The sequence below is a fragment of the Ochotona curzoniae genome, unplaced genomic scaffold, assembly GCF_017591425.1.
Source record: "Ochotona curzoniae isolate NIBS_2020 unplaced genomic scaffold, NIBS_Ocur_1.0 contig_4501, whole genome shotgun sequence".
In the NCBI taxonomy this organism is placed as follows: Eukaryota; Metazoa; Chordata; class Mammalia; order Lagomorpha; family Ochotonidae; genus Ochotona; species Ochotona curzoniae.
The window spans coordinates 1435445-1447938 of record NW_024466307.1 but is presented as its reverse complement, the minus strand read 5'-3'; positions in this window follow the sequence as shown (position 1 = coordinate 1447938).

Sequence of the window (12494 nt, the reverse complement as noted above, 5' to 3'; positions counted from 1 at the left end):
GGTCTCCACGCACTGCAGTTCTGGTCCTTCCCTTCTGGGACTCCTCCCTGTGCCACGTCGCTGTCCCAAAGCAGAACGGCCTTCCACAGCTTCTGACACCAGGCTTCTGCATCCTCACGCTTCCTCCCACACTTCCTTCCGGGCAGTGCTGTCCCTCCGTTCAGTCTGCTGGCTGCCAAGTGTCTGTCCTCTGTGTGTCTGAAGAGACACTCTGCACTCACCCCAACTCCCTTTGTCGTCTCTTGTTCACGCATCGGGGGATCTTCCATTGCCTCGTGGTCCCCCGCTCCAGCGGGAGTCCTGGCCTGCCTCATGTGACCCCGTGGCTGTGGGCTGAATCAGCAGCAGGAACTGTTCCAGGTTCTTCTCTTTGTCTTCAGCATTAGAGGTTTGATTACAATGCAGCTAGACAAAGTTTTCCCTGTTATTATCTTCCTTTGAAATCCGTTCGGGTTTGCTACATTTTACTGAGTTTGTCCTGCGTCCCTCTGGCTCTCACCGGCACTGACTGTGAAGTTCTCTCTGCATGACTGATGCCGCTGAGGTTCTTCCCCAGGCCTCTCTACTGCTTCCCTGAGATCTCTTCTCACCAGCGTCAAATCTGTTTTCTACTTTGGTTGTCTTTTTCCATTCTAAACTTTTAATTGAAAATAGTTTTTAGGGGCTGACACATTGGCTCAATAGCTAATCTTTCACCTCCAAGTTCCACATTGCATATGGATGTTGGTTCATGTCCCACTGCCCCACTTCCCATCCAGCTCCCTGCTTGTGGCCTGGGAAGGCAGCAAAGGAGGACCCAAAGCCCTGGGACCCTGCACCCACATAGGACACCCAGAGAGGCTCCTGCTTCCTGGCTTCGAATTGGCTCAGCTCCAGCTACTGTGTCTGTTTAGGGAGGGAATCAATGGATGGAAGATCTTAGGGTGAAAAAAAAATAGGAAAAAAAAATAGTTTCCAGTTCTTGCCAAATGAAAAGCTCTTTTATCTCTTTCAACACATAAGAAGCTTCAAAAAGTTAGTGAACAGTGAGATTAAAGGGTGGTTTGTAGGGTGAGCTCCTAGCCGAGGGGTTCATGTGCTGAGTCAGGATGACTGAGTCCCACGTCAGGGCACCTGCGGTCAGTGGCTGGCTCCAGCCCCTGCTGAGGTAGACCCTGAGCCCCAGGGGGCAGCAGTGATGGCCACCCTGGGAGACCTGGGTGCATCCCTGGCTGCAGCCCTGGCCCCTGCCCCAGCTCAGGGCTGCTGCAGGCCTTCGGGGAGTGCACCAATAGGTGGGAGCTGGCTCCCTCCCTCCCTGTCTCCTGCCTTTCTATGTCTCACAGATAAAGCTTGTTTCAGACACCAGGCACCCCTGTTTGCTTCCTGCAGCCCCTAGCTCTTTCTTGGCAGATACAATTAACCCTTTTTGGTAAGACCGTGGCTGCAGCTTACGTGGTAAGGCCCTGTCGGACGTCAGACCCTGCGCTAGCCCATGAGTGACGGTGGCCGGTTGGGCAGTACTCACAGTGCCCCTTATCTTGTCACCAGCCGCAGGAGGACAACCTAGACCTGCCCTGCAGAGTCCAGCAGTGTTTGCTTGGCATCTTGTGCTAAATGGGTTCTCTGAGGCACATGTGTGCACCCACACATGCACACACGTACACCTGTGCATACATTCACTCTGCAGCAAGGGTGTCGGCGTTGCCACAGCAGCTCCCCATCTTCCAAGCTTTGCTCTACTTTGCTATGGTTTTATAAATGCGTTTTCTGTAATGTTTGAGTGTGTGTGTCTATAAACAAGGAGAAGGGAAAGGAATCGTCCTCAAGCTGCTTATGGACTGCTAAGTTTCTCACCTGTGACTTGGCTCAGGGCAGTCTTCCATGCCAAAAGAGTGTATTTTTGAATATAGTGAATTTCTTTAATTTGAGCGTTCGTCCTACTTTTGAAAAAGGCTGGCTCCTTCTACAATTGTGGGTGTGATGTGTGTGTGCTTAGGTGCGCTTGTGTCCGCATTTGGCTTATCTTGGTCACTATGGCTGCACCTGTGGTGTGTTTGGCACAACTGCATTCCATGGTGTGAGGAGCGGTTTGGCCCATCTGGGTGACTTGTATAGTGGTCTTTTACCATATCGGACACCTGAGGCCGGAGTCTACTCGCACCCCGCCCACTCCCCACCCCGTCCTCAGTGGGGTGGCTGAGGGCTGTGGGGTTAGCTTTGGCATTGTGTGGTGTACTTCTCTCCTGCAGGAGTGTCGGGGTTGAGACAGCCCTAGCCTGCTGACACCGTGGCCACACCTTCGAGTGGGTGGCACAAGAACTGCCCAGCCATTTCCTAACTGGTTGAGACCACCGATGGGGAGCCTTTCACCTGTAGGTTCCCGCCCAACAAGGAGGGGACAGGGAAGGCTTAAAAGCCCAAGGCCCTCCCTCAAACCTTGGGTGTCTCTCCCTCTCCCCACCTCCTGGCTTTCCCTCTCGGGAGGGGCCTTTCCCTTCCTTCTCCCTCCCCTGCTCGCCTGGTCCCTTCACAAGTAACACTCCTCTGTAACAGGTTCCTGGCTTTTCATTTCTAGATCAAGCTGAGCAAAGACCCCATTGAGCTTTTCTCATAACAGGGTTCTGTGAGTCTTTTGGGGAGACTGTGGTGGAAATGCGAGTGTTGGATCTTTGGGAAACTTTGGTGTTCCAGTTGGTGTTTTGGTTCAGTGAGTTCTGGGGAACTTGGGCAGTAGTGTTGACACTGGCGTTGTTCTGCCTTGGAGTTGTGTAATCAGAAGCAGTAACCAGGTCAGACTACTTTCCTTTGTTCTCAAATTCCCCAGGCCATTCTTCCTCATGCATTGTCCCTGCTGGCCCTGAGGTGTTCCTGGCCATTCCAGGAGGTGGGTGTGCTCCAGTGGCTGGTGTGGGTACTCAAAGGGAGGAAATGGGAGCACTGCTTGGGAGGACTGCATTCCAGGCTGGAACCCGCTGTGACCTTGACCCAGGCCTTGTGGCTCTTGCGAGGTGACCCAGCATGGTGACCTCCCACGTTTTGTGCATTTTCCCGTTTGGGTCAGACGGTTGTGAGGCCCTGGGATGGGGCACTGGCTTCCTACGGAAGGGATCAAAGGCCTGGCTATTGTTCCTGCCCAGCCCTCCAGGGACCTGGGAGATCCTGCTGGAAGCCAAGGCCTGGACTGGCAGCAGAGCTTGCTTGACAAAAGCTTGGGATCAGGGCAGTTTTGCTGTTGTTGAGGAAGGAGGCTTGAAGCTTGGAAGCTCCAGCAGGCGTGGGCTGGGAGCTATGGCTATGAAGGCCATTACCCAGTCCTGACCTGGGCGCCTGTGCGTGTGGGCTGGCCCCAGGTGGCTGGAGGCCAGCTTCTGGGGGTGGAGTTATTCTGTGTTAGAATGGGGGGCTTGCTTCCAGTGACTAGGGTCTGTCAGAGAGGAACAGGGACGCCTGACACAGCACCGTGCAGTGGAGGGGATGGCAGTGGTGGCCACACAGGCCAGGGCCAGGAAGAGGCCCCGGACACAGCTTCCTCGGGTCTTCCCACTGGCTGAGGCCATGTGTATGTCACCCCTGCAGGCCACACACCTATAGGATATGGGCCACAGTTGTCCATGGGACGACGCCAACACAAACCCCGCTCCAGCCACCATGACATCCTGCCGTGGTCCTCAAAGTCAGGTGGGAGTGTGTGGCAGAAGAAACCCTGGCTTCTCCAGGTGTCCCCAGCTCCCAGAGCCACCCCCTCTGCTGTGCCTCACCCTGCACCAGCACACACTGTGCCTCCTGGTGTCCCTTGAGCCCTGACCACTCTGGTCAGACACTCCCAGCAGTGGCAGAGATGGGCAAGCAGTAATGGCTGCTGCAGAACATTCTGGCAGGGTGCCCTACTCAGGGCCTCTCTCTGCTGGACATGTGTGGCTACGGCCACAGGGCAGGGAGTCCTTCATGGAGGCTCCCTCCTGCCCTGTCCCTCCTGCAGTTTCCCTGCCCCTTCCTCAAGGCAGCAGAGACCACAGCAGTGCCCCCATGCCCCGTGCATCAGTCCCAGTGACCTGCTAAGAGTGGGCTGCATTGGCCAGCACAGTTGGCTGGGAAGTGAGGGCTAGCAGGGCCTGCATGGGGAGAACATGCAGGGAGGAAGGGATGGTGTGTCCCCCCACCCAGACCCTGGGCAGGGCCCTGCTGACCATCACAGTGCTACCAGCAGCTCTGGTCCCGCCAGCCCAGGAGCTCAATGACCTTGCAGGAAAGAGAGGGGAGGGAGCCCAGGGCTTGGGGAGGGCAAGCCCCGGTGGGGGAGGGGACCTTGCTCAGGCCTTGGCTGAGCATGTGTGCACGGCTGACGTCAACCCCCCCCCCCCCCAAGCCTCTTCCTCACTGGCCAAGTTTCAGGGAAAGCTGATTTTTCAGTGATTGTGCAGCGAGCTGCCTGGGGGGAGAGGGAGTGTGCAGTGCATAATGAGGGTGGAGGCACAGTGGACTGCACAGGGGAGGCTGGAATGGGGCCTGGGGCCCCGCCAAACAGCCTCAGACAGACCATGGCCAAAGATGCCTTAGCGTTTCCACAAGGTCCCTCAGGAAATCGGGGGAGGAAGGCTGAGGCTCTGTCAGCTCCCGGGGGCCAGCCGGGAGGTGGGGGAGGGCTTTGTGGTTTAGTTCGGGGAGGAGGGGGCGCTTGGCAGGGGAGCGCAAGCGGCTGCAGAATGCCTGAGAAGTGGACTTAAGGGGCAAGCTTACTTCAGGGAAACTGCATCCCAGCTATGCCGTGTTTTTATACCAAGCATTGTTCGCGGGCTTTTTGAAGACCCCTTACGGACACAGGGCGTTATCAGGCAAGGCCCCTGCAGAGCCCCCACCACAGCTGGCCTTGTGACCCCATCCTGCTCTGCTATGCTCCCAGTGGCTGAGAGACACTTGGTGACTGACATCCATGGGTGCGGGGAGCTGAGGGGGCTTGCTCTAGGAGTGCAACTGTGGGTCCTGGGTGCTGGCGTCACCCTGCTCTTCATTCACCGTCCTGGGGGTCCTACCAGAAAGCTTCAGGTGGACCCGTCTGGCAGGTTCTGGGGAAATTATTCCAGTCATGGCTCCTTGAATGTGGATGCTGGCTCCCATGGGCTGCCCTTGGCCAAAGACAGAGGCATGGCAGGTGGCAGCCAGCTTCCTCCCTTAGGATGGAGAAGGGCAGTGCCAGCTGCCTGGCACTCTAACACCCCACACTGTCCCTGCATGCCTTCTAAAGGTGACGGTAGCTAACTTTGGCCCCTGGGAGACCCCTCACTGGGCTGCTGGCAGGCACAGCTCCATTTCTCAGGCACGAAGTGGACCCAGGTGTGCAGACTATATAAGCAGGATCCATGACAATGTCACTTGGTAGAAGAGCTTCCCAAATGTCTCCCATCTGGCACAAACAGCCATCCTTGGCTGCGGCCTCGCTCATGTGTGCATGTCCATCATGTTCTGCCAAGGGCAGTTCCGAGTTCAAGTTAGCCTCGGTGGCTCCAGCTCGCCCTGCCTGGCCTCCCGCTGACGGAGAGCCTTGCAGGGCCTGGCCACCGTGGATGGGTCCATGCATTAGATCCTGCGGCCCAGGTTTGGCTGGCTTGCACCCTATTCTGTATGTCACTAGCTGCGGACAGGGGCTGGCCCAGGTGGGTTGGACAGCTAAGAACCGGATCCCGGCCAGAGTCCAGTCAGTGGCCTCAGTGGCTAATCTGTCCATCTGTTCTTTGCCACCTTCATTCATTCATGGAGACAACCACGCCACAAAGCCATCACTCCATTCCTGAGGGCGTCACAGTCACAGAACCTTCTGACTGGGACATGTCACTCACTCGCACTGCCCTGCATGCTGCCCACGGCGACTGTTGCCTGGAGTGGAGACCCCACTGCTTCCCAGCAGGCCCCAGCTGCTCCTCGCACTCCACTCCTGCACTCTAGGTCTCTCCATGGCCACACTCGCAACTCTAGAGGGAAACAGCATTTGTCTGCAGCTCTTCATGCTGATCCTGGGGACCAGGGTCCAGGGGTGCGGCCCAGGTGAACCCCAGCCACAGGTCAGAAATGCCTGGTGGGGCAGCAGCACCCACATTACCCACTGGGGCATCTGTGTTCCAGTCTCAGCTTCCTGTTCCATGCAGACTTCGGGAGGGTCCCTGGCACGCCCCTGAGCGCCCCACACTGAGTCTCCAGCTCGTGGTCCTGCTGGGCCCCAGCCTAGCTGTCATGGCCAGCCAGTGGATGAGTGACCCCTGATTGTCCACTCATCTCACTGCCCCTCTGCCTCTCCGATAAGGGAGGGAGACAGAGGGAGCTTAACTCTGTGATAGTGTTTCCTACAGTGAAAATAGAAAACATAAGAAAAATGTAATAAAGTATGTAAAAACCACTCTCTAATTGCTTAGCTGCCCCTTAGCTTCCTACACTCAACGACACCCAAACGCTGTTGTCAATGAGCAGTCGTTACGGGAGGGCACCCAGAATGCTTTGCTTCTCTCCTCCCTTTTCCTCCTGCCCTGCCTGCCTCTCTCCAAGTGTGTGTGTGAAACACTGGGAATCAGGCCCACAAAGAACTGGAAACGCCCTCAGTGCACTTCTTAAAAGAAGTAACCCTCAAATCACTGTTAGCATCCAGATAATCTGAAAAGCAAAGGTGATAGCGGAAGAATCCCATTCCCCATGAAGGGCTTCCACGGGCTCACGGCACGGCACCTGCGGGGGAGTGTAGGCTGCTGGGCGTATGCTTTCAGTGTATACTGAAAGACAGCAACTCCTGGAGGAGGTGAGCTGCTTTTTAACTTATTTATACCTGAAAGCAGAGACAGAGAAAGATCTTCTGTGTGTTGGTTCACTCCTTAGATGTTCAGAAGGGTCAGGATGGAGTCCAAGGCAGGAGGCAGGAACACAGGCGTCCAGGGACCAGGAACTGCCTCCCGGGGTGTGTGCTGGCAGGAAGCAGGAATCGGAAGTGGAGGCAGAACTTGAACCTAGGCACTCTGGGAAGGGAGTGTGTCCAGGAACATCAACTGAATGCCCACTGCTGTGCCCACTGCTACGCTGCTGCTTGGCACATGGGCACCTTCAGGCAGAGCTGTCTTCAGATGTCTCCAATTGTCCACCTGGCGCTGAACAGAGTGTGGCCCAAGGGAGGATCATGCGGTGTCTGGGGAGACGGGTGCCTTGTGCCTTGTGATGGGATCCTGGGAACGCTGTGTTGCAGCCTGGCTTGCCACTCGCCAGGAAGTCTCGGTGTCCTCTCTCCTCCCACGGCCGTGGCCATGGGACTCCGCTCAAGAGCTCCGCCTTGCACCCCTCCAGCTGGTCCAGGTGCCAGCTCCACTCCATACTCTTAGCATGAGCCATTTACTCTCTGGTCTTGGTGCCCACCTCCGTGTCCGGCACTGGCAACAGTGGCCACCCAGTGTGGCTGGGGCTAGGGCTCAGGCAGCTGACCCACGTAGGCCAGTGAGATTGTCACCATACACTGAGTGCCCTGTGCCCCCCTTTTTGTAACTATTCTCTGGCACTCTCATTCTCTCTCTAAAATGAATGAAAACAGGAAGAGTAACCTCTGCTGTCACTGTGGTCTGAGAGAATATTCCCCAGGTTTTGTATGTGTTTACAGATGGAGAGTCTGGCCATGGAAGGGGAGGACGCCACATTTCCAGGCTGTAATGGTGGCTCGTTTCCCCTCATTTTGATGTTTGTTTCTTTCTTTCTTTCAATTTATTTTTATCGCAAAGTCAGATATGCAGAGAGGAGGAGAGATGAGAAAGATCCTCCATCTGCTGATCCACTCTCCAAGCAGGTGCAATGGCTGGAGCTGAGCCAATCCAAAGCCAGGAGCGAGGAGCCTCTTCTGGGCGCAGGGTCCCAAAGCTTTGGGCCGTCCTCGACTGCTTTCCCAGGCCACAAGCAGGGAGCTGGATGGGAAGTGGGGCTGCTGGGATTGAACAGGCACCCATATGGGATCCTGGTGCGTTCAAGGCGAGGACTTCAGCCTCTAGACTATTGTGCTGGACCCTTGAGGCTGCTTTTCAAGCGTGAGGTCTCAAGGGGCATGGGGGTAATTTCCTTATGTGGCTGGGAAGCTGGCTGAGGCAGCAGGGAACCCCAGAGGGGTTTTCCGTGGAGAGGGGGCTTCCTGCGGCAGGGCGCAGCCCCTGGCCTCTGCATCCTGTTTACCGTCCTCTGCCGACAGCTGTGGAGACTGTCCAGGGACAGCACCTGCTGGCGTGGGCGTCCTGCAAGGACAGCCTGGCTCTGTGACTTGTGTCTTTGCTTCTCTTTCCTCCCAAACGACAGTCTTCTTTTGGGTCCTCTCCTCTTCCCAGCCCTTCCGCACAGGCACTGGCAGGAGGACTGTGCAGCTCCAGCCAGCTCCCCAGTGACCACCGGTGCAGCCTCCCCCTGCAGGCAGGCCTCTCTGGCTCAGGGTCTCACCCTGTGACCACCACATGCAGTGCTGCCTTGAACCCCTGCGTGTACACAGGAGGACAGGGCAGTGGAGCTTGCTTGAATCCCCACTCTGTCGTGTCTGTATGAGCCACCAGTGCCCGTCACTAGCTTGTAAGGTCTGCTCCTGGCTGGTCTCTCGGCGCCATGAGCTGTGCCCCAAAGGGTGTGACTCGGACCAGCAATCAGCTGCGTCTCTAAGCAGGGGGGCCCGATTGGGGTACACTGCTGTGGGCATGTTCCTGAGGCCCAGTTTATCACTGGAAGCTCTTTGATGAGTGTAGAATCCCCACTACCATGAGGCCCTCCTCCCAGTTCGGCACTAACCCCAAGCCTGCCCCTACATAGGCCCCTGCCCAGGGCCCTGGGCGCCCTGTATTCCAACCTCCTACTTCCCAGCCTGAAGTTCTGCACCTTCTTCCAGGGGGTTTGCAACTCTGGGCAGAGCTCTGGCCCCAGGTCCTGGAAGGCAGAGCCTGCATGGGAATCATCACCACTCCAGGGGGTCCAAGTGTGCCATGTGGTGGCTGAGCTGCAGGGTGGGAGGACCGGGATGTGAGCCCAGGATGCTTCCCACAGAACCGCAAATGGGCAAGGTCAAAGGCCAGCACCCCTTGGCCTTCCCAGCCCCATGGCCCCTCGCTGAGGCCATGTCCCCACCCCTGAGTGACCATTTGCTTCCCCAGGAAGGGGGGCTCACTGACATGTGTACTCTCTTGACTTCCTCTGGAATCCCCCTCATGTTGGAGGCCTCAGTTCTACTTCTGTCCTGCTAGCTAGGAAACCAGGGTGCAGGCAGAGCCCGGGGGCACCTGGGGATGGTGATGAGTACTGGGACTGCTACCTGCAGGGCGAGGCTCCGATTCCAGCACCCCACCTTCTCCTCAGAGCCTGCGCCCGGGGCAGGAACCGCACTGGGGCCGCATTTGAAGTTGGCTTCCTCCTCCTCTGTCCCAGGCAGCAAGCTGCGTGAGCTTCTGTAAATACTCTCCCAGCCAGACAATTGCCCTTCCTCCCCCGGCCAGGAGGAAGGGAGTGGGAGCAGGGCCTGTGCACACCAGGGGCTTGGGGCAGCTCCTCATGGCAGCAGTGATCCTCCAAGGCCTGCCCAGCCCACACGGCCCACTCGTAATGTGCATTTTCCAAGTCTCTGGGCACGTGGCTAGTCCCCCGTCTGCTTGCTGTATGAGGCCACGTCAAGTTGCCATGGGCCCTGGCCCACTGCATGACTTCACAGTGCTCTGTGCATGATGCAGGCGAGCAGCCAGTCAGGCCTTCGAGCAGCAAGATAATGGGTGAATGGCCACTCGCTTATCCCTTCTAGTCCCGCCTACTCCTGTCCACCATGGGCATGGGCCTTCCTTGACCAGCACCATGGGTATGTAAGGTCCAGGCCCTGGCACCTTCAGCTGCTTCCTACACTGAAAGACGGCAGGCTCTAGAGTCACACAGGGTGTGGGCAAACCCCAGTTGAGCTGTGGACACACTGTGTGGCTTGGAGGAGCTCCTGGGCATCTCCTCACTCAGAAGAGTGGCCTGATCGCCGACGGGAGTGTGTATCGCCGAGGTTGCTGTGTCTGAGTTAGGCCGCTGGTGTCCGCACTTTGTGGCATTCCCAGTGTGCAGCTCTGCAGGTAGGCACAACGTCTCCCTGTGCAAGCCGCTTCCCTCTGAGCGCAGTAGCCCTGCAGAGAAGCCCTGCCAGGGACAAGCCCCTTCAGCAGCCAGCTATCTGCACCCATGCGGCTGGTCAGCGTGCAGCTCTGCGTGGCTCCTCCCCAGCCAGCGCCAAGGGGCTGCTGCCTGCTGGGGAGGGACCACACTGGTTCCATCTGGCTGAGCTGCAAGGAGCTGCCTCTGTGGCAGTGGCCTCCCTGGGGGCATGTGGGAAGGACGCAGTCAGGGAAGCGTGGTCACCTTCTAGCGAAGGCCCTGCTGCCTGGCACAGGGAACCAAGGCCCAGATGCCCTTTCCTGGCTGGCCCTCGGCCCATTCCACAAAGAACATGAAGTCTCATTCCCAATGTGCCTCACAGTTTATGGAAAACTCATCTGAAGATACATTTTTATTTGAACACAAAAAATTTTAGAAATCTATGGATAGATTTTTTTTTAAGATTTACTTATTTGAAAGGCAGAATTTATAGAGACACAGATCTTCCATCCTATAGTTAATTCTCCCAGTGGCCCCAACAGGCAGGGCTGGGCCAGAGCCAGGAGCCGGGAGCTCCTTCCAGGCCCCAGTGCGGGCACAGGGCCTCCTCTGCTGCTTTCTCGGATGTGTCAGCAGGAAGCTGGGTTAGAGGCGGAGCAGCCAGACACGCGGTACTCACACAGGATGTTGACGTCACACTGGCCCCATCAGCAGTTCTTTCACTGTGCAGACTCGAAGGAGCTTCTTGAAATTCCCACGTAGATTTGAAATGTTTTTGTGTCCAAATAAGCTTACCTGTAGGTTCCATGTTCTGTGAACATTTTAAAATAAATCCCTTTGTAATCATGACTTGCAGCCAAGTGAAACCACTGAGTCCATGATCTACAGAAAAGAGTCCGGCCGAGCAGCTTCACTGCAGTGCATGTTTGTTTGCTTCGTCTAAGCAAGTGGAAGGTCATTCTCACTCCCATTTCTCCACGTCTCGTAGGCAAAACGCCACCTGTCACCTGATCATATCTTTGTGTGTGTTTGCATTGTTCAAGTTGACACACCAGGGCACCTGCTCCTGGCTTTCAACTCTGGTCTCTACCAGCTCCGGCCACCCTAAAAAGTGCCAAGGCTGAGGCCACCTCCCTGGTCTCCCCTCCTCCTGCCCAGTGAGGGGCGTGTGTGTCGGAGGGGTGGCCACCACTGTTCTACGCCCTGACCTTGCTCTGACACACTGCTGTGTTCGCCGACCCGCCTCCGTCACGGCACCTGCTGGGCCTGGAGGGCACAGCTGCTCCCGTCTGGTGGTTTTCACAAAGCAGAGTGCGTGGCCCAGGCTCCCTGCTGAGCTCCTGCTGTCTGCTTGTGGTGCCTCTTACCTGTGCCTCTTCACACAGTAGCTCTATCTTCAGTTTGTTCTGGAATCTCTACAGGTTTTCCATGCTGGCCATCCTGACTTACACTACCCCAACAGTGAGTGAGACACCCCCTTCTCCACATCCTCACAGCGTCGATATGAGCTGTTCTGAGTGGGCCTGAGGTGGCATCTTCTCATGTTTTTCTTTGCATTCCCCCACGGCGATGACTTGGGAACATTTTTCACATGCTTCTTGGCCATCTGTGTGTCTTCTTTTAAAAAATATGTATTTCAGATCATTTGTTCATTTTGAAGTTGAATTACTTGGGTGTTTGCTCTTGAGTTTCCATATACACGCTGAATAGCAAGCGTGTTAGCCGTGTTAGCAGAACACGGCGTGTGGAGACTTGCTCCTCGTCTCCCTGTGGTCTCCTTGCAGAAGCTCCTTGGCTTGGTGTGACCCCACTTGTCTTCTGTGGGCTGTACTTTGTCTATACCGGTGTCTGGCAGTGTTTCCCTCTGTCACTTTGTAGCTCAGGTCTTAGCTTAGAGCCGCTGTCCCGTTCCCAACTGCTTTTGTGTAAGATGAGAGAGAAGGTGCAATTCCGCTCTTCTACAGATGCATGCCCGGGTTTGTGAAAACATCCACTGTGAGATGTGCTTTCTCTCGTGTGTGTTCCTGGCCCCGTTGTCAGCGATCGGTTGGCCGTGTGTGTGGATTCAGGGCTGGCTGCTCCGTCCCTTTTTGGGTGTGTATGCTCAGCCTTGCTTTGGCTATAGTGAGTCATTGGTGTTTTGATGGTGACTGCATTGAATATGAATTGTTTTCAGTATCATCATTTTAATAAGACTCTTCTAATCTACAGGCAGGGATTATTTTTATTTATTGGACCCGCTATAATTTGTTTCATCTGTGTTTTATAATGTCATTGTAGAGATCTTTCACTTCTTTGGTTAAATTTATTTTTAAAAATTGCTCAGTAGCCATTGTGAATGCGATTGCTTTATTCTTTTGCAGCAAGGATGTGCAAGAATGGAACCTTGTGCTGCTTTGTATCCT